This window comes from Podarcis pityusensis, assembly GCF_964106645.2.
Source record: "Podarcis pityusensis genome assembly, chromosome: 1".
In the NCBI taxonomy this organism is placed as follows: Eukaryota; Metazoa; Chordata; class Lepidosauria; order Squamata; family Lacertidae; genus Podarcis; species Podarcis pityusensis.
Window position 1 is genome coordinate 128,774,643 of NC_138028.1, and position 24,527 is coordinate 128,799,169.

The following is a 24,527-nucleotide window of genomic DNA, read 5'->3' on the forward strand; positions in this document are numbered from 1 at the left end:
AGGGATTTTTTCAGAAAAAGTTGTTCAGACTTCGAGAGCTAATTCTGTTTCCGATGAGAAAAACACACCAGTTTCCACCGAAAAACCTTTCAGGGGATCGTTTGCAACAGTTTGGCACCATTTTTGAGTGAATTCCAGAACGTCAGATTTTTGCTGAAATTGTGACCGCGCGGCTTAGGGATTTTTTCAAAAAAAGTTGCTCAGACGTCGAGAGCTAATTCTGTTTCCGATGAGAAAAAGACACCAGTTTCCACCGAAAAACCTTTGAGGGGATCGCTTGCAACAGTTTGGCACCATTTTGGAGTGAATTCCAGAACGTCAGATTTCTGCTGAAATTGTGACCGCGCGGCTTAGGGATTTTTTCAAAAAAATATTTCTCCGCAATTTCAGACGTCGAGGGCTAATTCTGTTTCCGATGATAAAAATCCATCTGTTTCCACCGAAAAACCTTTCAGGGGATTGTTTGCAACAGTTTGGCACCATTTTTGAGTGAATTCCAGAACGTCAGATTTTTGCTGAAATTGTGACCGCGCGGCTTAGGGATTTTTTCAAAAAAAGTTGCTCAGACGTCGAGAGCTAATTCTGTTTCCAATGAGAAAAGCACACCAGTTTCCACCGAAAAACCTTTCAATGGATCGTTTGCAACAGTTTGGCACCATTTTTGAGTGAATTCCAGAACGTCAGATTTTTGCTGAAATTGTGACCGCGCGGCTTAGGGATTGTTTCAGAAAAAGTTGTTCAGACGTCGAGGGCTAATTCTGTTTCCGATGAGAGAAACCCATCTGTTTCCACCGAAAAACCTTTCAGGGGATTGTTTGCAACAGTTTGGCACCATTTTTGAGTGAATTCCAGAACGTCAGATTTTTGCTGAAATTGTGACCGCGCGGCTTAGGGATTTTTTCAGAAAAAGTTGTTCAGACGTCGAGGGCTAATTCTGTTTCCCATGATAAAAACCCATTTGTTTCCACTGAAAAACCGTTCAGGGGATTGTTTGCAACAGTTTGGCACCATTTTTGAGTGAATTCCAGAACTTCAGATTTTTGCTGAAATTGTGACCGCGCGGCTTAGGGATTTTTTCAGAAAAAGTTGTTCAGACGTCGTGGGCTAATGCTGTTTCCGATGAGAAAAACCCATCTGTTTCCACCGAAAAACCATTCAGGGGTTCGTTTGCAACAGTTTGTAACCATTTATGAGTGAATTCCAGAACGTCAGATTTTTGCTGAAATTGTGACCGCGCGGCTTAGGGATTTTTTCAAAAAAAGTTGCTCAGACGTCGAGAGCTAATTCTGTTTCCGATGAGAAAACCACACCAGTTTCCACAGAAAAACCTTTCAGGGGATAGTTTGCAACAGTTTGGCACCATTTTTGAGTGAATTCCAGAACGTCAGATTTTTACTGAAATTGTGACCGCGCGGCTTAGGGATTTTTTCAGAAAAAGTTGCTCAGACGTCGAGAGCTAATTCTGTTTCCGATGAGAAAACCACACCAGTTTCCACAGAAAAACCTTTCAGGGGTTCGTTTGCAACAGTTTGGCACCATTTTTGAGTGAATTCCAGAACGTCAGATTTTTGCTGAAATCGTGACCGCGCGGCTTAGGGATTTTTTCAGAAAAAGTTGTTCAGACGTCGTGGGCTAATGCTGTTTCCGATGAGAAAAACCCATCTGTTTCCACCGAAAAACCATTCAGGGGTTCGTTTGCAACAGTTTGGCACCATTTTTGAGTGAATTCCAGAACGTCAAATTTTTGCTGAAATTGTGACCGCGCGGCTTAGGGATTTTTTCAAAAAAAGTTGCTCAGACGTCGAGAGCTAATTCTGTTTCCGATGAGAAAAAGACACCAGTTTCCACCGAAAAACCTTTGAGGGGATCGCTTGCAACAGTTTGGCACCATTTTGGAGTGAATTCCAGAACGTCAGATTTCTGCTGAAATTGTGACCGCGCGGCTTAGGGATTTTTTCAGAAAAAGTTGTTCAGACGTCGAGGGCTAATTCTGTTTCCCATGATAAAAACCCATCTTTTTCCACCGAAAAACCTTTCAGGGGATTGTTTGCAACAGTTTGGCACCATTTTTGAGTGAATTCCAGAACGTCAGATTTTTGCTGAAATTGTGACCGCGCGGCTTAGGGATTTTTTTTAAAAAAGTTGCTCAGACGTCGAGAGCTAATTCTGTTTCCGATGAGAAAAGGACACCAGTTTCCACCGAAAAACCTTTCAATGGATCGTTTGCAACAGTTTGGCACCATTTTTGAGTGAATTCCAGAACGTCAGATTTTTGCTGAAATTGTGACCGCGCGGCTTAGGGATTTTTTCAGAAAAAGTTGTTCAGACGTCGTGGGCTAATGCTGTTTCCGATGAGAAAAACCCATCTGTTTCCACCGAAAAACCATTCAGGGGTTCGTTTGCAACAGTTTGTAACCATTTATGAGTGAATTCCAGAACGTCAGATTTTTGCTGAAATTGTGACCGCGCGGCTTAGGGATTTTTTCAAAAAAAGTTGCTCAGACGTCGAGAGCTAATTCTGTTTCCGATGAGAAAACCACACCAGTTTCCACAGAAAAACCTTTCAGGGGATCGTTTGCAACAGTTTGGCACCATTTTTGAGTGAATTCCAGAACGTCAGATTTTTGCTGAAATTGTGACCGCGCGGCTTAGGGATTTTTTCAGAAAAAGTTGCTCAGACGTCGAGAGCTAATTCTGTTTCCGATGAGAAAACCACACCAGTTTCCACAGAAAAACCTTTCAGGGGTTCGTTTGCAACAGTTTGGCACCATTTTTGAGTGAATTCCAGAACGTCAGATTTTTGCTGAAATTGTGACCGCGCGGCTTAGGGATTTTTTCAGAAAAAGTTGTTCAGACGTCGTGGGCTAATGCTGTTTCCGATGAGAAAAACCCATCTGTTTCCACCGAAAAACCATTCAGGGGTTCGTTTGCAACAGTTTGGCACCATTTTTGAGTGAATTCCAGAACGTCAGATTTTTGCTGAAATTGTGACCGCGCGGCTTAGGGATTTTTTCAGAAAAAGTTGTTCAGACGTCGAGGGCTAATTCTGTTTCCCATGATAAAAACCCATCTTTTTCCACCGAAAAACCTTTCAGGGGATTGTTTGCAACAGTTTGGCACCATTTTTGAGTGAATTCCAGAACGTCAGATTTTTTCTGAAATTGTGACCGCGCGGCTTAGGGATTTTTTCAGAAAAAGTTGTTCAGACGTCGAGAGCTAATTCTGTTTCCGATGAGAAAAACACACCAGTTTCCACCGAAAAACCTTTCAGGGGATCGTTTGCAACAGTTTAGCACCATTTTTGAGTGAATTCCAGAACGTCAGATTTTTGCTGAAATTGTGACCGCGCGGCTTAGGGATTTTTTCAGAAAAAGTTGCTCAGACGTCGAGAGCTAATTCTGTTTCCGATGAGAAAAAGACACCAGTTTCCACCGAAAAACCTTTCAATGGATCGTTTGCAACAGTTTGGCACTATTTTTGAGTGAATTCCAGAACGTCAGATTTTTGCTGAAATTGTGACCGCACGGCTTAGGGATTTTTTCAGAAAAAGTTGCTCAGACGTCGAGAGCTAATTCTGTTTCCGATGAGAAAACCACACTAGTTTCCACAGAAAAACCTTTCAGGGGTTCGTTTGCAACAGTTTGGCACCATTTTTGAGTGAATTCCAGAACGTCAGATTTTTGCTGAAATTGTTACCGCGCGGCTTAGGGATTTTTTCAGAAAAAGTTGTTCAGACGTCGTGGGCTAATGCTGTTTCTGATGAGAAAAACCCATCTGTTTCCACCGAAAAACCTTTCAATGGATCGTTTGCAACAGTTTGGCACCATTTTTGAGTGAATTCCAGAACGTCAGATTTTTGCTGAAATTGTGACCGCGCGGCTTAGGGATTTTTTCAAAAAAAGTTGCTCAGACGTCGAGAGCTAATTCTGTTTCCGATGAGAAAACCACACCAGTTTCCACCGAAAAACCTTTCAGGGGATTGTTTGCAACAGTTTGGCACCATTTTTGAGTGAATTCCAGAACGTCAGATTTTTGCTGAAATTGTGACCGCGCGGCTTAGGGATTTTTTCAGAAAAAGTTGCTCAGACGTCGAGAGCTAATTCTGTTTCCGATGAGAAAACCACACTAGTTTCCACAGAAAAACCTTTCAGGGGTTCGTTTGCAACAGTTTGGCACCATTTTTGAGTGAATTCCAGAACGTCAGATTTTTGCTGAAATTGTTACCGCGCGGCTTAGGGATTTTTTCAGAAAAAGTTGTTCAGACGTCGTGGGCTAATGCTGTTTCTGATGAGAAAAACCCATCTGTTTCCACCGAAAAACCTTTCAATGGATCGTTTGCAACAGTTTGGCACCATTTTTGAGTGAATTCCAGAACGTCAGATTTTTGCTGAAATTGTGACCGCGCGGCTTAGGGATTTTTTCAAAAAAAGTTGCTCAGACGTCGAGAGCTAATTCTGTTTCCGATGAGAAAAAGACACCAGTTTCCACCGAAAAACCTTTGAGGGGATCGCTTGCAACAGTTTGGCACCATTTTGGAGTGAATTCCAGAACGTCAGATTTCTGCTGAAATTGTGACCGCGCGGCTTAGGGATTTTTTCAAAAAAATATTTCTCCGCAATTTCAGACGTCGAGGGCTAATTCTGTTTCCGATGATAAAAATCCATCCGTTTCCACCGAAAAACCTTTCAGGGGATTGTTTGCAACAGTTTGGCACCATTTTTGAGTGAATTCCAGAACGTCAGATTTTTGCTGAAATTGTGACCGCGCGGCTTAGGGATTTTTTCAAAAAAAGTTGCTCAGACGTCGAGAGCTAATTCTGTTTCCAATGAGAAAAGCACACCAGTTTCCACCGAAAAACCTTTCAGGGGATTGTTTGCAACAGTTTGGCACCATTTTTGAGTGAATTCCAGAACGTCAGATTTTTGTTGAAATTGTGACCGCGCGGCTTAGGGATTTTTTCAAAAAAAGTTGCTCAGACGTCGAGAGCTAATTCTGTTTCCGATGAGAAAAACACACCAGTTTGCCACCGAAAAACCTTTCAGGGGATCGTTTGCAACAGTTTGGCACCATTTTTGAGTGAATTCCAGAACTTCAGATTTTTGCTGAAATTGTGACCGCGCGGCTTAGGGATTTTTTCAGAAAAAGTTGTTCAGACGTCGAGGGCTAATTCTGTTTCCCATGATAAAAACCCATCTTTTTCCACCGAAAAACCTTTCAGGGGATTGTTTGCAACAGTTTGGCACCATTTTTGAGTGAATTCCAGAACGTCAGATTTTTGCTGAAATTGTGACCGCGCGGCTTAGGGATTTTTTTTAAAAAAGTTGCTCAGACGTCGAGAGCTAATTCTGTTTCCGATGAGAAAAAGACACCAGTTTCCACCGAAAAACCTTTCAATGGATCGTTTGCAACAGTTTGGCACTATTTTTGAGTGAATTGCAGAACGTCAGATTTTTGCTGAAATTGTGACCGCGCGGCTTAGGGATTTTTTCAGAAAAAGTTGTTCAGACGTCGAGGGCTAATTCTGTTTCCGATGAGAGAAACCCATCTGTTTCCACCGAAAAACCTTTCAGGGGATTGTTTGCAACAGTTTGGCACCATTTTTGAGTGAATTCCAGAACTTCAGATTTTTGCTGAAATTATGACCGCGCGGCTTAGGGATTTTTTCAGAAAAAGTTGTTCAGACGTCGTGGGCTAATGCTGTTTCCGATGAGAAAAACCCATCTGTTTCCACCGAAAAACCATTCAGGGGTTCGTTTGCAACAGTTTGTAACCATTTATGAGTGAATTCCAGAACGTCAGATTTTTGCTGAAATTGTGACCGCGCGGCTTAGGGATTTTTTCAAAAAAAGTTGCTCAGACGTCGAGAGCTAATTCTGTTTCCGATGAGAAAACCACACCAGTTTCCACAGAAAAACCTTTCAGGGGATCGTTTGCAACAGTTTGGCACCATTTTTGAGTGAATTCCAGAACGTCAGATTTTTGCTGAAATTGTGACCGCGCGGCTTAGGGATTTTTTCAAAAAAATATTTCTCCGCAATTTCAGACGTCGAGGGCTAATTCTATTTCCGATGATAAAAATCCATCCGTTTCCACCGAAAAACCTTTCAGGGGATTGTTTGCAACAGTTTGGCACCATTTTTGAGTGAATTCCAGAACGTCAGATTTTTGCTGAAATTGTGACCGCGCGGCTTAGGGATTTTTTCAAAAAAAGTTGCTCAGACGTCGAGAGCTAATTCTGTTTCCAATGAGAAAAGCACACCAGTTTCCACCGAAAAACCTTTCAGGGGATTGTTTGCAACAGTTTGGCACCATTTTTGAGTGAATTCCAGAACGTCAGATTTTTGTTGAAATTGTGACCGCGCGGCTTAGGGATTTTTTCAAAAAAAGTTGCTCAGACGTCGAGAGCTAATTCTGTTTCCGATGAGAAAAACACACCAGTTTGCCACCGAAAAACCTTTCAGGGGATCGTTTGCAACAGTTTGGCACCATTTTTGAGTGAATTCCAGAACTTCAGATTTTTGCTGAAATTGTGACCGCGCGGCTTAGGGATTTTTTCAGAAAAAGTTGTTCAGACGTCGAGGGCTAATTCTGTTTCCCATGATAAAAACCCATCTTTTTCCACCGAAAAACCTTTCAGGGGATTGTTTGCAACAGTTTGGCACCATTTTTGAGTGAATTCCAGAACGTCAGATTTTTGCTGAAATTGTGACCGCGCGGCTTAGGGATTTTTTAAAAAAAAGTTGCTCAGACGTCGAGAGCTAATTCTGTTTCCGATGAGAAAAACACACCAGTTTCCACCGAAAAACCTTTCAGGGGATCGTTTGCAACAGTTTGGCACCATTTTTGAGTGAATTCCAGAACGTCAGATTTTTGCTGAAATTGTGACCGCGCGGCTTAGGGATTTTTTCAAAAAAAGTTGCTCAGACGTCGAGAGCTAATTCTGTTTCCGATGAGAAAAAGACACCAGTTTCCACCGAAAAACCTTTCAGGGGATCGTTTGCAACAGTTTGGCACCATTTTTGAGTGAATTCCAGAACGTCAGATTTTTTCTGAAATTGTGACCGCGCGGCTTAGGGATTTTTTCAAAAAAAGTTGCTCAGACGTCGAGAGCTAATTCTGTTTCCGATGAGAAAAAGACACCAGTTTCCACCGAAAAACCTTTCAATGGATCGTTTGCAACAGTTTGGCACTATTTTTGAGTGAATTCCAGAACGTCAGATTTTTGCTGAAATTGTGACCGCGCGGCTTAGGGATTTTTTCAGAAAAAGTTGTTCAGACGTCGAGGGCTAATTCTGTTTCCGATGAGAGAAACCCATCTGTTTCCACCGAAAAACCTTTCAGGGGATTGTTTGCAACAGTTTGGCACCATTTTTGAGTGAATTCCAGAACTTCAGATTTTTGCTGAAATTATGACCGCGCGGCTTAGGGATTTTTTCAGAAAAAGTTGTTCAGACGTCGTGGGCTAATGCTGTTTCCGATGAGAAAAACCCATCTGTTTCCACCGAAAAACCATTCAGGGGTTCGTTTGCAACAGTTTGTAACCATTTATGAGTGAATTCCAGAACGTCAGATTTTTGCTGAAATTGTGACCGCGCGGCTTAGGGATTTTTTCAAAAAAAGTTGCTCAGACGTCGAGAGCTAATTCTGTTTCCGATGAGAAAACCACACCAGTTTCCACAGAAAAACCTTTCAGGGGATCGTTTGCAACAGTTTGGCACCATTTTTGAGTGAATTCCAGAACGTCAGATTTTTGCTGAAATTGTGACCGCGCGGCTTAGGGATTTTTTCAAAAAAATATTTCTCCGCAATTTCAGACGTCGAGGGCTAATTCTGTTTCCGATGATAAAAATCCATCCGTTTCCACCGAAAAACCTTTCAGGGGATTGTTTGCAACAGTTTGGCACCATTTTTGAGTGAATTCCAGAACGTCAGATTTTTGCTGAAATTGTGACCGCGCGGCTTAGGGATTTTTTCAAAAAAAGTTGCTCAGACGTCGAGAGCTAATTCTGTTTCCAATGAGAAAAGCACACCAGTTTCCACCGAAAAACCTTTCAGGGGATTGTTTGCAACAGTTTGGCACCATTTTTGAGTGAATTCCAGAACGTCAGATTTTTGTTGAAATTGTGACCGCGCGGCTTAGGGATTTTTTCAAAAAAAGTTGCTCAGACGTCGAGAGCTAATTCTGTTTCCGATGAGAAAAACACACCAGTTTGCCACCGAAAAACCTTTCAGGGGATCGTTTGCAACAGTTTGGCACCATTTTTGAGTGAATTCCAGAACTTCAGATTTTTGCTGAAATTGTGACCGCGCGGCTTAGGGATTTTTTCAGAAAAAGTTGTTCAGACGTCGAGGGCTAATTCTGTTTCCCATGATAAAAACCCATCTTTTTCCACCGAAAAACCTTTCAGGGGATTGTTTGCAACAGTTTGGCACCATTTTTGAGTGAATTCCAGAACGTCAGATTTTTGCTGAAATTGTGACCGCGCGGCTTAGGGATTTTTTAAAAAAAAGTTGCTCAGACGTCGAGAGCTAATTCTGTTTCCGATGAGAAAAACACACCAGTTTCCACCGAAAAACCTTTCAGGGGATCGTTTGCAACAGTTTGGCACCATTTTTGAGTGAATTCCAGAACGTCAGATTTTTGCTGAAATTGTGACCGCGCGGCTTAGGGATTTTTTCAAAAAAAGTTGCTCAGACGTCGAGAGCTAATTCTGTTTCCGATGAGAAAAAGACACCAGTTTCCACCGAAAAACCTTTCAATGGATCGTTTGCAACAGTTTGGCACTATTTTTGAGTGAATTCCAGAACGTCAGATTTTTGCTGAAATTGTGACCGCGCGGCTTAGGGATTTTTTCAGAAAAAGTTGTTCAGACGTCGAGGGCTAATTCTGTTTCCGATGAGAGAAACCCATCTGTTTCCACCGAAAAACCTTTCAGGGGATTGTTTGCAACAGTTTGGCACCATTTTTGAGTGAATTCCAGAACTTCAGATTTTTGCTGAAATTATGACCGCGCGGCTTAGGGATTTTTTCAAAAAAAGTTGCTCAGACGTCGAGAGCTAATTCTGTTTCCGATGAGAAAACCACACCAGTTTCCACAGAAAAACCTTTCAGGGGATCGTTTGCAACAGTTTGGCACCATTTTTGAGTGAATTCCAGAACGTCAGATTTTTGCTGAAATTGTGACCGCGCGGCTTAGGGATTTTTTCAGAAAAAGTTGCTCAGACGTCGAGAGCTAATTCTGTTTCCGATGAGAAAACCACACCAGTTTCCACAGAAAAACCTTTCAGGGGTTCGTTTGCAACAGTTTGGCACCATTTTTGAGTGAATTCCAGAACGTCAGATTTTTGCTGAAATTGTGACCGCGCGGCTTAGGGATTTTTTCAGAAAAAGTTGTTCAGACGTCGTGGGCTAATGCTGTTTCCGATGAGAAAAACCCATCTGTTTCCACCGAAAAACCATTCAGGGGTTCGTTTGCAACAGTTTGGCACCATTTTTGAGTGAATTCCAGAACGTCAGATTTTTGCTGAAATTGTGACCGCGCGGCTTAGGGATTTTTTCAGAAAAAGTTGTTCAGACGTCGAGGGCTAATTCTGTTTCCCGTGATAAAAACCCATCTTTTTCCACCGAAAAACCTTTCAGGGGATTGTTTGCAACAGTTTGGCACCATTTTTGAGTGAATTCCAGAACGTCAGATTTTTGCTGAAATTGTGACCGCGCGGCTTAGGGATTTTTTCAGAAAAAGTTGTTCAGACGTCGAGAGCTAATTCTGTTTCCGATGAGAAAAACACACCAGTTTCCACCGAAAAACCTTTCAGGGGATCGTTTGTAACAGTTTGGCACCATTTTTGAGTGAATTCCAGAACGTCAGATTTTTGCTGAAATTGTGACCGCGCGGCTTAGGGATTTTTTCAAAAAAAGTTGCTCAGACGTCGAGAGCTAATTCTGTTTCCGATGAGAAAAAGACACCAGTTTCCACCGAAAAACCTTTCAATGGATCGTTTGCAACAGTTTGGCACTATTTTTGAGTGAATTCCAGAACGTCAGATTTTTGCTGAAATTGTGACCGCGCGGCTTAGGGATTTTTTCAGAAAAAGTTGTTCAGACGTCGAGGGCTAATTCTGTTTCCGATGAGAGAAACCCATCTGTTTCCACCGAAAAACCTTTCAGGGGATTGTTTGCAACAGTTTGGCACCATTTTTGAGTGAATTCCAGAACGTCAGATTTTTGCTGAAATTGTGACCGCGCGGCTTAGGGATTTTTTCAGAAAAAGTTGCTCAGACGTCGAGAGCTAATTCTGTTTCCGATGAGAAAACCACACTAGTTTCCACAGAAAAACCTTTCAGGGGTTCGTTTGCAACAGTTTGGCACCATTTTTGAGTGAATTCCAGAACGTCAGATTTTTGCTGAAATTGTTACCGCGCGGCTTAGGGATTTTTTCAGAAAAAGTTGTTCAGACGTCGTGGGCTAATGCTGTTTCCGATGAGAAAAACCCATCTGTTTCCACCGAAAAACCTTTCAATGGATCGTTTGCAACAGTTTGGCACCATTTTTGAGTGAATTCCAGAACGTCAGATTTTTGCTGAAATTGTGACCGCGCGGCTTAGGGATTTTTTCAAAAAAAGTTGCTCAGACGTCGAGAGCTAATTCTGTTTCCGATGAGAAAAAGACACCAGTTTCCACCGAAAAACCTTTGAGGGGATCGCTTGCAACAGTTTGGCACCATTTTGGAGTGAATTCCAGAACGTCAGATTTCTGCTGAAATTGTGACCGCGCGGCTTAGGGATTTTTTCAAAAAAATATTTCTCCGCAATTTCAGACGTCGAGGGCTAATTCTGTTTCCGATGATAAAAATCCATCCGTTTCCACCGAAAAACCTTTCAGGGGATTGTTTGCAACAGTTTGGCACCATTTTTGAGTGAATTCCAGAACGTCAGATTTTTGCTGAAATTGTGACCGCGCGGCTTAGGGATTTTTTCAAAAAAAGTTGCTCAGACGTCGAGAGCTAATTCTGTTTCCAATGAGAAAAGCACACCAGTTTCCACCGAAAAACCTTTCAGGGGATTGTTTGCAACAGTTTGGCACCATTTTTGAGTGAATTCCAGAACGTCAGATTTTTGTTGAAATTGTGACCGCGCGGCTTAGGGATTTTTTCAAAAAAAGTTGCTCAGACGTCGAGAGCTAATTCTGTTTCCGATGAGAAAAACACACCAGTTTGCCACCGAAAAACCTTTCAGGGGATCATTTGCAACAGTTTGGCACCATTTTTGAGTGAATTCCAGAACTTCAGATTTTTGCTGAAATTGTGACCGCGCGGCTTAGGGATTTTTTCAAAAAAATATTTCTCCGCAATTTCAGACGTCGAGGGCTAATTCTGTTTCCGATGATAAAAATCCATCCGTTTCCACCGAAAAACCTTTCAGGGGATTGTTTGCAACAGTTTGGCACCATTTTTGAGTGAATTCCAGAACGTCAGATTTTTGCTGAAATTGTGACCGCGCGGCTTAGGGATTTTTTCAAAAAAAGTTGCTCAGACGTCGAGAGCTAATTCTGTTTCCAATGAGAAAAGCACACCAGTTTCCACCGAAAAACCTTTCAGGGGATCGTTTGCAACAGTTTGGCACTATTTTTGAGTGAATTCCAGAACGTCAGATTTTTGCTGAAATTGTGACCGCGCGGCTTAGGGATTTTTTCAGAAAAAGTTGTTCAGACGTCGAGAGCTAATTCTGTTTCCGATGAGAGAAACCCATCTGTTTCCACCGAAAAACCTTTCAGGGGATTGTTTGCAACAGTTTGGCACCATTTTTGAGTGAATTCCAGAACGTCAGATTTTTGCTGAAATTGTGACCGCGCGGCTTAGGGATTTTTTCAGAAAAAGTTGCTCAGACGTCGAGAGCTAATTCTGTTTCCGATGAGAAAACCACACTAGTTTCCACAGAAAAACCTTTCAGGGGTTCGTTTGCAACAGTTTGGCACCATTTTTGAGTGAATTCCAGAACGTCAGATTTTTGCTGAAATTGTTACCGCGCGGCTTAGGGATTTTTTCAGAAAAAGTTGTTCAGACGTCGTGGGCTAATGCTGTTTCCGATGAGAAAAACCCATCTGTTTCCACCGAAAAACCTTTCAATGGATCGTTTGCAACAGTTTGGCACCATTTTTGAGTGAATTCCAGAACGTCAGATTTTTGCTGAAATTGTGACCGCGCGGCTTAGGGATTTTTTCAAAAAAAGTTGCTCAGACGTCGAGAGCTAATTCTGTTTCCGATGAGAAAAAGACACCAGTTTCCACCGAAAAACCTTTGAGGGGATCGCTTGCAACAGTTTGGCACCATTTTGGAGTGAATTCCAGAACGTCAGATTTTTGCTGAAATTGTGACCGCGCGGCTTAGGGATTTTTTCAAAAAAATATTTCTCCGCAATTTCAGACGTCGAGGGCTAATTCTGTTTCCGATGATAAAAATCCATCCGTTTCCACCGAAAAACCTTTCAGGGGATTGTTTGCAACAGTTTGGCACCATTTTTGAGTGAATTCCAGAACGTCAGATTTTTGCTGAAATTGTGACCGCGCGGCTTAGGGATTTTTTCAAAAAAAGTTGCTCAGACGTCGAGAGCTAATTCTGTTTCCAATGAGAAAAGCACACCAGTTTCCACCGAAAAACCTTTCAGGGGATTGTTTGCAACAGTTTGGCACCATTTTTGAGTGAATTCCAGAACGTCAGATTTTTGTTGAAATTGTGACCGCGCGGCTTAGGGATTTTTTCAAAAAAAGTTGCTCAGACGTCGAGAGCTAATTCTGTTTCCGATGAGAAAAACACACCAGTTTGCCACCGAAAAACCTTTCAGGGGATCATTTGCAACAGTTTGGCACCATTTTTGAGTGAATTCCAGAACTTCAGATTTTTGCTGAAATTGTGACCGCGCGGCTTAGGGATTTTTTCAAAAAAATATTTCTCCGCAATTTCAGACGTCGAGGGCTAATTCTGTTTCCGATGATAAAAATCCATCCGTTTCCACCGAAAAACCTTTCAGGGGATTGTTTGCAACAGTTTGGCACCATTTTTGAGTGAATTCCAGAACGTCAGATTTTTGCTGAAATTGTGACCGCGCGGCTTAGGGATTTTTTCAAAAAAAGTTGCTCAGACGTCGAGAGCTAATTCTGTTTCCAATGAGAAAAGCACACCAGTTTCCACCGAAAAACCTTTCAGGGGATTGTTTGCAACAGTTTGGCACCATTTTTGAGTGAATTCCAGAACGTCAGATTTTTGTTGAAATTGTGACCGCGCGGCTTAGGGATTTTTTCAAAAAAAGTTGCTCAGACGTCGAGAGCTAATTCTGTTTCCGATGAGAAAAACACACCAGTTTGCCACCGAAAAACCTTTCAGGGGATCATTTGCAACAGTTTGGCACCATTTTTGAGTGAATTCCAGAACTTCAGATTTTTGCTGAAATTGTGACCGCGCGGCTTAGGGATTTTTTCAAAAAAAGTTGCTCAGACGTCGAGAGCTAATTCTGTTTCCGATGAGAAAAAGACACCAGTTTCCACCGAAAAACCTTTCAATGGATCGTTTGCAACAGTTTGGCACCATTTTTGAGTGAATTCCAGAACGTCAGATTTTTGCTGAAATTGTGACCGCGCGGCTTAGGGATTTTTTCAGAAAAAGTTGTTCAGACGTCGAGGGCTAATTCTGTTTCCCATGATAAAAACCCATCTTTTTCCACCGAAAAACCTTTCAGGGGATTGTTTGCAACAGTTTGGCACCATTTTTGAGTGAATTCCAGAACGTCAGATTTTTGCTGAAATTGTGACCGCGCGGCTTAGGGATTTTTTAAAAAAAAGTTGCTCAGACGTCGAGAGCTAATTCTGTTTCCGATGAGAAAAACACACCAGTTTCCACCGAAAAACCTTTCAGGGGATCGTTTGCAACAGTTTGGCACCATTTTTGAGTGAATTCCAGAACGTCAGATTTTTGCTGAAATTGTGACCGCGCGGCTTAGGGATTTTTTCAAAAAAAGTTGCTCAGACGTCGAGAGCTAATTCTGTTTCCGATGAGAAAAAGACACCAGTTTCCACCGAAAAACCTTTCAATGGATTGTTTGCAACAGTTTGGCACCATTTTTGAGTGAATTCCAGAACTTCAGATTTTTGCTGAAATTATGACCGCGCGGCTTAGGGATTTTTTCAGAAAAGGTTGTTCACACGTCGTGGGCTAATGCTGTTTCCGATGAGAAAAACCCATCTGTTTCCACCGAAAAACCATTCAGGGGTTCGTTTGCAACAGTTTGGAACCATTTATGAGTGAATTCCAGAACGTCAGATTTTTGCTGAAATTGTGACCGCGCGGCTTAGGGATTTTTTCAAAAAAAGTTGCTCAGACGTCGAGAGCTAATTCTGTTTCCGATGAGAAAACCACACCAGTTTCCACAGAAAAACCTTTAAGGGGATCGTTTGCAACAGTTTGGCACCATTTTTGAGTGAATTCCAGAACGTCAGATTTTTGCTGAAATTGTGACCGCGCGGCTTAGGGATTTTTTCAAAAAAAGTTGCTCAGACGTCGAGAGCTAATTCTGTTTCCGATGAGAAAACCACACTAGTTTCCACAGAAAAACCTTTCAGGGGTTCGTTTGCAACAGTTTGGCACCATTTTTGAGTGAATTCCAGAACGTCAGATTTTTGCTGAAATTGTGACCGCGCGGCTTAGGGATTTTTTCAGAAAAAGTTGCTCAGACGTCGATAGCTAATTCTGTTTCCGATGAGAAAACCACACCAGTTTCCACAGAAAAACCTTTCAGGGGATCGTTTGCAACAGTTTGGCACCATTTTTGAGTGAATTCCAGAACGTCAAATTTTTGCTGAAATTGTGACCGCGCGGCTTAGGGATTTTTTCAAAAAAAGTTGCTCAGACGTCGAGAGCTAATTCTGTTTCCGATGAGAAAAAGACACCAGTTTCCACCGAAAAACCTTTGAGGGGATCGCTTGCAACAGTTTGGCACCATTTTGGAGTGAATTCCAGAACGTCAGATTTCTGCTGAAATTGTGACCGCGCGGCTTAGGGATTTTTTCAAAAAAATATTTCTCCGCAATTTCAGACGTCGAGGGCTAATTCTGTTTCCGATGATAAAAATCCATCCGTTTCCACCGAAAAACCTTTCAGGGGATTGTTTGCAACAGTTTGGCACCATTTTTGAGTGAATTCCAGAACGTCAGATTTTTGCTGAAATTGTGACCGCGCGGCTTAGGGATTTTTTCAAAAAAAGTTGCTCAGACGTCGAGAGCTAATTCTGTTTCCAATGAGAAAAGCACACCAGTTTCCACCGAAAAACCTTTCAGGGGATTGTTTGCAACAGTTTGGCACCATTTTTGAGTGAATTCCAGAACGTCAGATTTTTGTTGAAATTGTGACCGCGCGGCGTAGGGATTTTTTCAAAAAAAGTTGCTCAGACGTCGTGAGCTAATTCTGTTTCCGATGAGAAAAACACACCAGTTTGCCACCGAAAAACCTTTCAGGGGATCGTTTGCAACAGTTTGGCACCATTTTTGAGTGAATTCCAGAACGTCAGATTTTTGCTGAAATTGTGATCGCGCGGCTTAGGGATTTTTTCAAAAAAAGTTGCTCAGACGTCGAGAGCTAATTCTGTTTCCAATGAGAAAAACCCATCTGTTTCCACCGAAAAACCTTTCAGGGGATTGTTTGCAACAGTTTGGCACCATTTTTGAGTGAATTCCAGAACGTCAGATTTTTGCTGAAATTGTGACCGCGCGGCTTAGGGATTTTTTTAAAAAAAGTTGCTCAGACGTCGAGAGCTAATTCTGTTTCCGATGAGAAAAAGACACCAGTTTCCACCGAAAAACCTTTCAATGGATCGTTTGCAACAGTTTGGCACTATTTTTGAGTGAATTCCAGAACGTCAGATTTTTGCTGAAATTGTGACCGCGCGGCTTAGGGATTTTTTCAAAAAAAGTTGCTCAGACGTCGAGAGCTAATTCTGTTTCCGATGAGAAAAAGACACCAGTTTCCACCGAAAAACCTTTCAATGGATCGTTTGCAACAGTTTGGCACCATTTTTGAGTGAATTCCAGAACGTCAGATTTTTGCTGAAATTGTGACCGCGCGGCTTCGGGATTTTTTCAGAAAAAGTTGTTCAGACGTCGAGGGCTAATTCTGTTTCCCATGATAAAAACCCATCTTTTTCCACCGAAAAACCTTTCAGGGGATTGTTTGCAACAGTTTGGCACCATTTTTGAGTGAATTCCAGAACGTCAGATTTTTGCTGAAATTGTGACCGCGCGGCTTAAGGATTTTTTCAGAAAAAGTTGTTCAGACGTCGAGGGCTAATTCTGTTTCCGATGAGAGAAACCCATCTGTTTCCACCGAAAAACCTTTCAGGGGATTGTTTGCAACAGTTTGGCACCATTTTTGAGTGAATTCCAGAACGTCAGATTTTTGCTGAAATTGTGACCGCGCGGCTTAGGGATTTTTTCAGAAAAAGTTGTTCAGACGTCGAGGGCTAATTCTGTTTCCCATGATAAAAACCCATCTTTTTCCACCGAAAAACCTTTCAGGGGATTGTTTACAACAGTTTGGCACCATTTTTGAGTGAATTCCAGAACGTCAGATTTTTGCTGAAATTGTGACCGCGCGGCTTAGGGATTTTTTAAAAAAAAGTTACTCAGACGTCGAGAGCTAATTCTGTTTCCGATGAGAAAAACACACCAGTTTCCACCGAAAAACCTTTCAGGGGATCGTTTGCAACAGTTTGGCACCATTTTTGAGTGAATTCCAGAACGTCAGATTTTTGCTGAAATTGTGACCGCGCGGCTTAGGGATTTTTTCAGAAAAAGTTGTTCAGATGTCGAGGGCTAATTCTGTTTCCCATGATAAAAACCCATCTGTTTCCACTGAAAAACCTTTCAGGGGATTGTTTGCAACAGTTTGGCACCATTTTTGCGTGAATTCCAGAACTTCAGATTTTTGCTGAAATTGTGACCGCGCGGCTTAGGGATTTTTTCAGAAAAAGTTGTTCAGACGTCGTGGGCTAATGCTGTTTCCGATGAGAAAAACCCATCTGTTTCCACCGAAAAACCATTCAGGGGTTCGTTTGCAACAGTTTGGAACCATTTATGAGTGAATTCCAGAACGTCAGATTTTTGCTGAAATTGTGACCGCGCGGCTTAGGGATTTTTTCAAAAAAAGTTGCTCAGACGTCGAGAGCTAATTCTGTTTCCGATGAGAAAAACACACCAGTTTCCACCGAAAAACCTTTCAGGGGATCGTTTGCAACAGTTTGGCACCATTTTTGAGTGAATTCCAGAACGTCAGATTTTTGCTGAAATTGTGATCGCGCGGCTTAGGGATTTTTTCAAAAAAAGTTGCTCAGACGTCGAGAGCTAATTCTGTTTCCAATGAGAAAAACCCATCTGTTTCCACCGAAAAACCTTTCAGGGGATTGTTTGCAACAGTTTGGCACCATTTTTGAGTGAATTCCAGAACGTCAGATTTTTGTTGAAATTGTGACCGCGCGGCTTAGGGATTTTTTTAAAAAAAGTTGCTCAGACGTCGAGAGCTAATTCTGTTTCCGATGAGAAAAAGACACCAGTTTCCACCGAAAAACCTTTCAATGGATCGTTTGCAACAGTTTGGCACTATTTTTGAGTGAATTCCAGAACGTCAGATTTTTGCTGAAATTGTGACCGCGCGGCTTAGGGATTTTTTCAAAAAAAGTTGCTCAGACGTCGAGAGCTAATTCTGTTTCCGATGAGAAAAAGACACCAGTTTCCACCGAAAAACCTTTCAATGGATCGTTTGCAACAGTTTGGCACCATTTTTGAGTGAATTCCAGAACGTCAGATTTTTGCTGAAATTGTGACCGCGCGGCTTAGGGATTTTTTCAGAAAAAGTTGTTCAGACGTCGAGGGCTAATTCTGTTTCCCATGATAAAAACCCATCTTTTTCCACCGAAAAACCTTTCAGGGGATTGTTTGCAACAGTTTGGCACCATTTTTGAGTGAATTCCAGAACGTCAGATTTTTGCTGAAATTGTGACCGCGCGGCTTAAGGATTTTTTCAGAAAAAGTTGTTCAGACGTCGAGGGCTAATTCTGTTTCCGATGAGAGAAACCCATCTGTTTCCACCGAAAAACCTTTCAGGGGATTGTTTGCAACAGTTTGGCACCATTTTTGAGTGAATTCCAGAACGTCAGATTTTTGCTGAAATTGTGACCGCGCGGCTTAGGGATTTTTTCAGAAAAAGTTGTTCAGACGTCGAGGGCTAATTCTGTTTCCCATGATAAAAACCCATCTTTTTCCACCGAAAAACCTTTCAGGGGATTGTTTACAACAGTTTGGCACCATTTTTGAGTGAATTCCAGAACGTCAGATTTTTGCTGAAATTGTGACCGCGCGGCTTAGGGATTTTTTTAAAAAAAGTTGCTCAGACGTCGAGAGCTAATTCTGTTTCCGATGAGAAAAACACACCAGTTTCCACCGAAAAACCTTTCAGGGGATCGTTTGCAACAGTTTGGCACCATTTTTGAGTGAATTCCAGAACGTCAGATTTTTGCTGAAATTGTGACCGCGCGGCTTAGGGATTTTTTCAGAAAAAGTTGTTCAGACGTCGAGGGCTAATTCTGTTTCCCATGATAAAAACCCATCTGTTTCCACTGAAAAACCTTTCAGGGGATTGTTTGCAACAGTTTGGCACCATTTTTGCGTGAATTCCAGAACTTCAGATTTTTGCTGAAATTGTGACCGCGCGGCTTAGGGATTTTTTCAGAAAAAGTTGTTCAGACGTCGTGGGCTAATGCTGTTTCCGATGAGAAAAACCCATCTGTTTCCACCGAAAAACCATTCAGGGGTTCGTTTGCAACAGTTTGGAACCATTTATGAGTGAATTCCAGAACGTCAGATTTTTGCTGAAATTGTGACCGCGCGGCTTAGGGATTTTTTCAAAAAAAGTTGCTCAGACGTCGAGAGCTAATTCTGTTTCCGATGAGAAAAACACACCAGTTTCCACCGAAAAACCTTTCAGGGGATCGTTTGCAACAGTTTGGCACCATTTTTGAGTGAATTCCAGAACGTCAGATTTTTGCTGAAATTGTGACCGCTCGGCTTAGGGATTTTTTCAGAAAAAGTTGTTCAGAGGTCGAGGGCTAATTCTGTTTCCCATGATAAATACCCATCTTTTTCCACCGAAAAACCTTTCAGGGGATTGTTTGCAACAGTTTGGCACCATTTTTGAGTGAATTCCAGAACGTCAGATTTTTGCTGAAATTGTGACTGCGCGGCTTAGGGATTTTTTCAGAAAAAGTTGTTCAGACGTCGAGGGCTAATTCTGTTTCCCATGATAAAAACCCCTCTGTTTCCACCGAAAAACCTTTCAGGGGATTGTTTGCAACAGTTTGGCACCATTTTTGAGTGAATTCCAGAACGTCAGATTTTTGCTGAAATTGTGACCGCGCGGCTTAGGGATTTTTTCAGAAAAAGTTGTTCAGACGTCGAGGGATAATTCTGTTTCCGATGAGAAAAACCCATCTGTTTCCACTGAAAAACCTTTCAGGGGTTCGTTTGCAACAGTTTGGCACCATTTTTGAGTGAATTCCAGAACGTCAGATTTTTGCTGAAATTGTGACCGCGCGGCTTAGGGATTTTTTCAAAAAAAGTTGCTCAGACGTCGAGAGCTAATTCTGTTTCCGATGAGAAAAAGACACCAGTTTCCACCGAAAAACCTTTCAATGGATCGTTTGCAACAGTTTGGCACCATTTTTGAGTGAATTCCAGAACGTCAGATTTTTGCTGAAATTGTGACCGCGCGGCTTAGGGATTTTTTCAGAAAAAGTTGTTCAGAGGTCGAGGGCTAATTCTGTTTCCCATGATAAATACCCATCTTTTTCCACCGAAAAACCTTTCAGGGGATTGTTTGCAACAGTTTGGCACCATTTTTGAGTGAATTCCAGAACGTCAGATTTTTGCTGAAATTGTGACCGCGCGGCTTAGGGATTTTTTCAGAAAAAGTTGTTCAGACGTCGAGGGCTAATTCTGTTTCCGATGAGAAAAACCCATCTTTTTCCACCGAAAAACCTTTCAGGGGATTGTTTGCAACAGTTTGGCACCATTTTTGAGTGAATTCCAGAACGTCAGATTTTTGCTGAAATTGTGACCGCGCGGCTTAGGGATTTTTTCAAAAAAAGTTGCTCAGACGTCGAGAGCTAATTCTGTTTCCGATGAGAAAAAGACACCAGTTTCCACCGAAAAACCTTTCAATGGATCGTTTGCAACAGTTTGGCACTATTTTTGAGTGAATTCCAGAACGTCAGATTTTTGCTGAAATTGTGACCGCGCGGCTTAGGGATTTTTTCAGAAAAAGTTCTTCAGACGTCGAGGGCTAATTCTGTTTCCGATGAGAGAAACCCATCTGTTTCCACCGAAAAACCTTTCAGGGGATCGTTTGCAACAGTTTGGCACCATTTTTGAGTGAATTCCAGAACGTCAGATTTTTGCTGAAATTGTGACCGCGCGGCTTAGGGATTTTTTCAGAAAAAGTTGTTCAGACGTCGAGGGCTAATTCTGTTTCCCATGATAAAAACCCATCTGTTTCCACCGAAAAACCTTTCAGGGGATTGTTTGCAACAGTTTGGCACCATTTTTGAGTGAATTCCAGAACTTCAGATTTTTGCTGAAATTGTGACCGCGCGGCTTAGGGATTTTTTCAGAAAAAGTTTTTCAGACGTCGTGGGCTAATGCTGTTTCCGATGAGAAAAACCCATCTGTTTCCACCGAAAAACCATTCAGGGGTTCGTTTGCAACAGTTTGGAACCATTTATGAGTGAATTCCAGAACGTCAGATTTTTGCTGAAATTGTGACCGCGCGGCTTAGGGATTTTTTCAAAAAAAGTTGCTCAGACGTCGAGAGCTAATTCTGTTTCCGATGAGAAAACCACAGCAGTTTCCACCGAAAAACCTTTGAGGGGATCGCTTGCAACAGTTTGGCACCATTTTTGAGTGAATTCCAGAACGTCAGATTTTTGCTGAAATTGTGACCGCGCGGCTTAGGGATTTTTTCAAAAAAAATATTTCTCCGCAATTTCAGACGTCGAGGGCTAATTCTGTTTCCGATGATAAAAATCCATCCGTTTCCACCGAAAAACCTTTCAGGGGATTGTTTGCAACAGTTTGGCACCATTTTTGAGTGAATTCCAGAACGTCAGATTTTTGCTGAAATTGTGACCGCGCGGCTTAGGGATTTTTTCAAAAAAAGTTGCTCAGACGTAGAGAGCTAATTCTGTTTCCAATGAGAAAAGCACACCAGTTTCCACCGAAAAACCTTTCAGGGGATTGTTTGCAACAGTTTGGCACCATTTTTGAGTGAATTTCAGAACGTCAGATTTTTGCTGAAATTGTGACCGCGCGGCTTAGGGATTTTTTCAAAAAAAGTTGCTCAGACGTCGAGAGCTAATTCTGTTTCCGATGAAAAAAACACACCAGTTTGCCACCGAAAAACCTTTCAATGGATCGTTTGCAACAGTTTGGCACCATTTTTGAGTGAATTCCAGAACGTCAGATTTTTGCTGAAATTGTGACCGCGCGGCTTAGGGATTTTTTCAGAAAAAGTTTTTCAGACGTCGAGGGCTAATTCTGTTTCCCATGATAAAAACCCATCTTTTTCCACCGAAAAACCTTTCAGGGGATTGTTTGCAACAGTTTGGCACCATTTTTGAGTGAATTCCAGAACGTCAGTTTTTTGCTGAAATTGTGACCGCGCGGCTTAGGGATTTTTTTAAAAAAAGTTGCTCAGACGTCGAGAGCTAATTCTGTTTCCGATGAGAAAAACACACCAGTTTCCACCGAAAAACCTTTCAGGGGATCGTTTGCAACAGTTTGGCACCATTTTTGAGTGAATTCCAGAACGTCAGATTTTTGCTGAAATTGTGACCGCGCGGCTTAGGGATTTTTTCAGAAAAAGTTGTTCAGACGTCGAGGGCTAATTCTGTTTCCGATGAGAGAAACCCATCTGTTTCCACCGAATTACCTTTCAGGGGATCGTTTGCAACAGTTTGGCACCATTTTTGAGTGAATTCCAGAACGTCAGATTTTTGCTGAAATTGTGACCGCGCGGCTTAGGGATTTTTTTAAAAAAAGTTGCTCAGACGTCGAGAGCTAATTCTGTTTCCGATGAGAAAAAGACACCAGTTTCCACCGAAAAACCTTTCAATGGATCGTTTGCAACAGTTTGGCACTATTTTTGAGTGAATTCCAGAACGTCAGATTTTTGCTGAAATTGTGACCGCGCGGCTTAGGGATTTTTTCAGAAAAAGTTGTTCAGACGTCGAGGGCTAATTCTGTTTCCGATGAGAGAAACCCATCTGTTTCCACCGAATTACCTTTCAGGGGATCGTTTGCAACAGTTTGGCACCATTTTTGAGTGAATTCCAGAACGTCAGATTTTTGCTGAAATTGTGACCGCGCGGCTTAGGGATTTTTTCAGAAAAAGTTGTTCAGACGTCGAGGGCTAATTCTGTTTCCCATGATAAAAACCCATCTGTTTCCACCGAAAAACCTTTCAGGGGATTGTTTGCAACAGTTTGGCACCATTTTTGAGTGAATTCCAGAACTTCAGATTTTTGCTGAAATTGTGACCGCGCGGCTTAGGGATTTTTTCAGAAAAAGTTGTTCAGACGTCGTGGGCTAATGCTGTTTCCGATGAGAAAAACCCATCTGTTTCCACCGAAAAACCATTCAGGGGTTCGTTTGCAACAGTTTGGAACCATTTATGAGTGAATTCCAGAACGTCAGATTTTTGCTGAAATTGTGACCGCGCGGCTTAGGGATTTTTTCAAAAAAAGTTGCTCAGACGTCGAGAGCTAATTCTGTTTCCGATGAGAAAACCACACCAGTTTCCACCGAAAAACCTTTCAATGGATCGTTTGCAACAGTTTGGCACCATTTTTGAGTGAATTCCAGAACGTCAGATTTTTGCTGAAATTGTGACCGCGCGGCTTAGGGATTTTTTCAGAAAAAGTTGTTCAGACGTCGAGGGCTAATTCTGTTTCCCATGATAAAAACCCATCTTTTTCCACCGAAAAACCTTTCAGGGGATTGTTTGCAACAGTTTGGCACCATTTTTGAGTGAATTCCAGAACTTCAGATTTTTGCTGAAATTGTGACCGCGCGGCTTAGGGATTTTTTCAGAAAAAGTTGTTCAGTCGTCGTGGGCTAATGCTGTTTCCGATGAGAAAAACCCATCTGTTTCCACCGAAAAACCATTCAGGGGTTCGTTTGCAACAGTTTGGAACCATTTATGAGTGAATTCCAGAACGTCAGATTTTTGCTGAAATTGTGACCGCGCGGCTTAGGGATTTTTTCAAAAAAAGTTGCTCAGACGTCGAGAGCTAATTCTGTTTCCGATGAGAAAAAGACACCAGTTTCCACCGAAAAACCTTTCAGGGGATCGCTTGCAACAGTTTGGCACCATTTTTGAGTGAATTCCAGAACGTCAGATTTTTGCTGAAATTGTGACCGCGCGGCTTAGGGATTTTTTCAGAAAAAGTTGTTCAGACGTCGAGGGCTAATTCTGTTTCCGATGAGAAAAACCCATCTTTTTCCACCGAAAAACCTTTCAGGGGATTGTTTGCAACAGTTTGGCACCATTTTTGAGTGAATTCCAGAACGTCAGATTTTTGCTGAAATTGTGACCGCGCGGCTTAGGGATTTTTTCAAAAAAAGTTGCTCAGACGTCGAGAGCTAATTCTGTTTCCGATGAGAAAAACACACCAGTTTCCACCGAAAAACCTTTCAGGGGATCGTTTGCAACAGTTTGGCACCATTTTTGAGTGAATTCCAGAACGTCAGATTTTTGCTGAAATTGTGACCGCGCGGCTTAGGGATTTTTTCAGAAAAAGTTGTTCAGACGTCGAGGGCTAATTCTGTTTCCGATGAGAAAAACCCATCTTTTTCCACCGAAAAACCTTTCAGGGGATTGTTTGCAACAGTTTGGCACCATTTTTGAGTGAATTCCAGAACGTCAGATTTTTGCTGAAATTGTGACCGCGCGGCTTAGGGATTTTTTTAAAAAAAGTTGCTCAGACGTCGAGAGCTAATTCTGTTTCCGATGAGAAAAACACACCAGTTTCCACCGAAAAACCTTTCAGGGGATCGTTTGCAACAGTTTGGCACCATTTTTGAGTGAATTCCAGAACGTCAGATTTTTGCTGAAATTGTGACCGCGCGGCTTAGGGATTTTTTCAGAAAAAGTTGTTCAGACGTCGAGGGCTAATTCTGTTTCCGATGAGAGAAACCCATCTGTTTCCACCGAATTACCTTTCAGGGGATCGTTTGCAACAGTTTGGCACCATTTTTGAGTGAATTCCAGAACGTCAGATTTTTGCTGAAATTGTGACCGCGCGGCTTAGGGATTTTTTTAAAAAAAGTTGCTCAGACGTCGAGAGCTAATTCTGTTTCCGATGAGAAAAAGACACCAGTTTCCACCGAAAAACCTTTCAATGGATCGTTTGCAACAGTTTGGCACTATTTTTGAGTG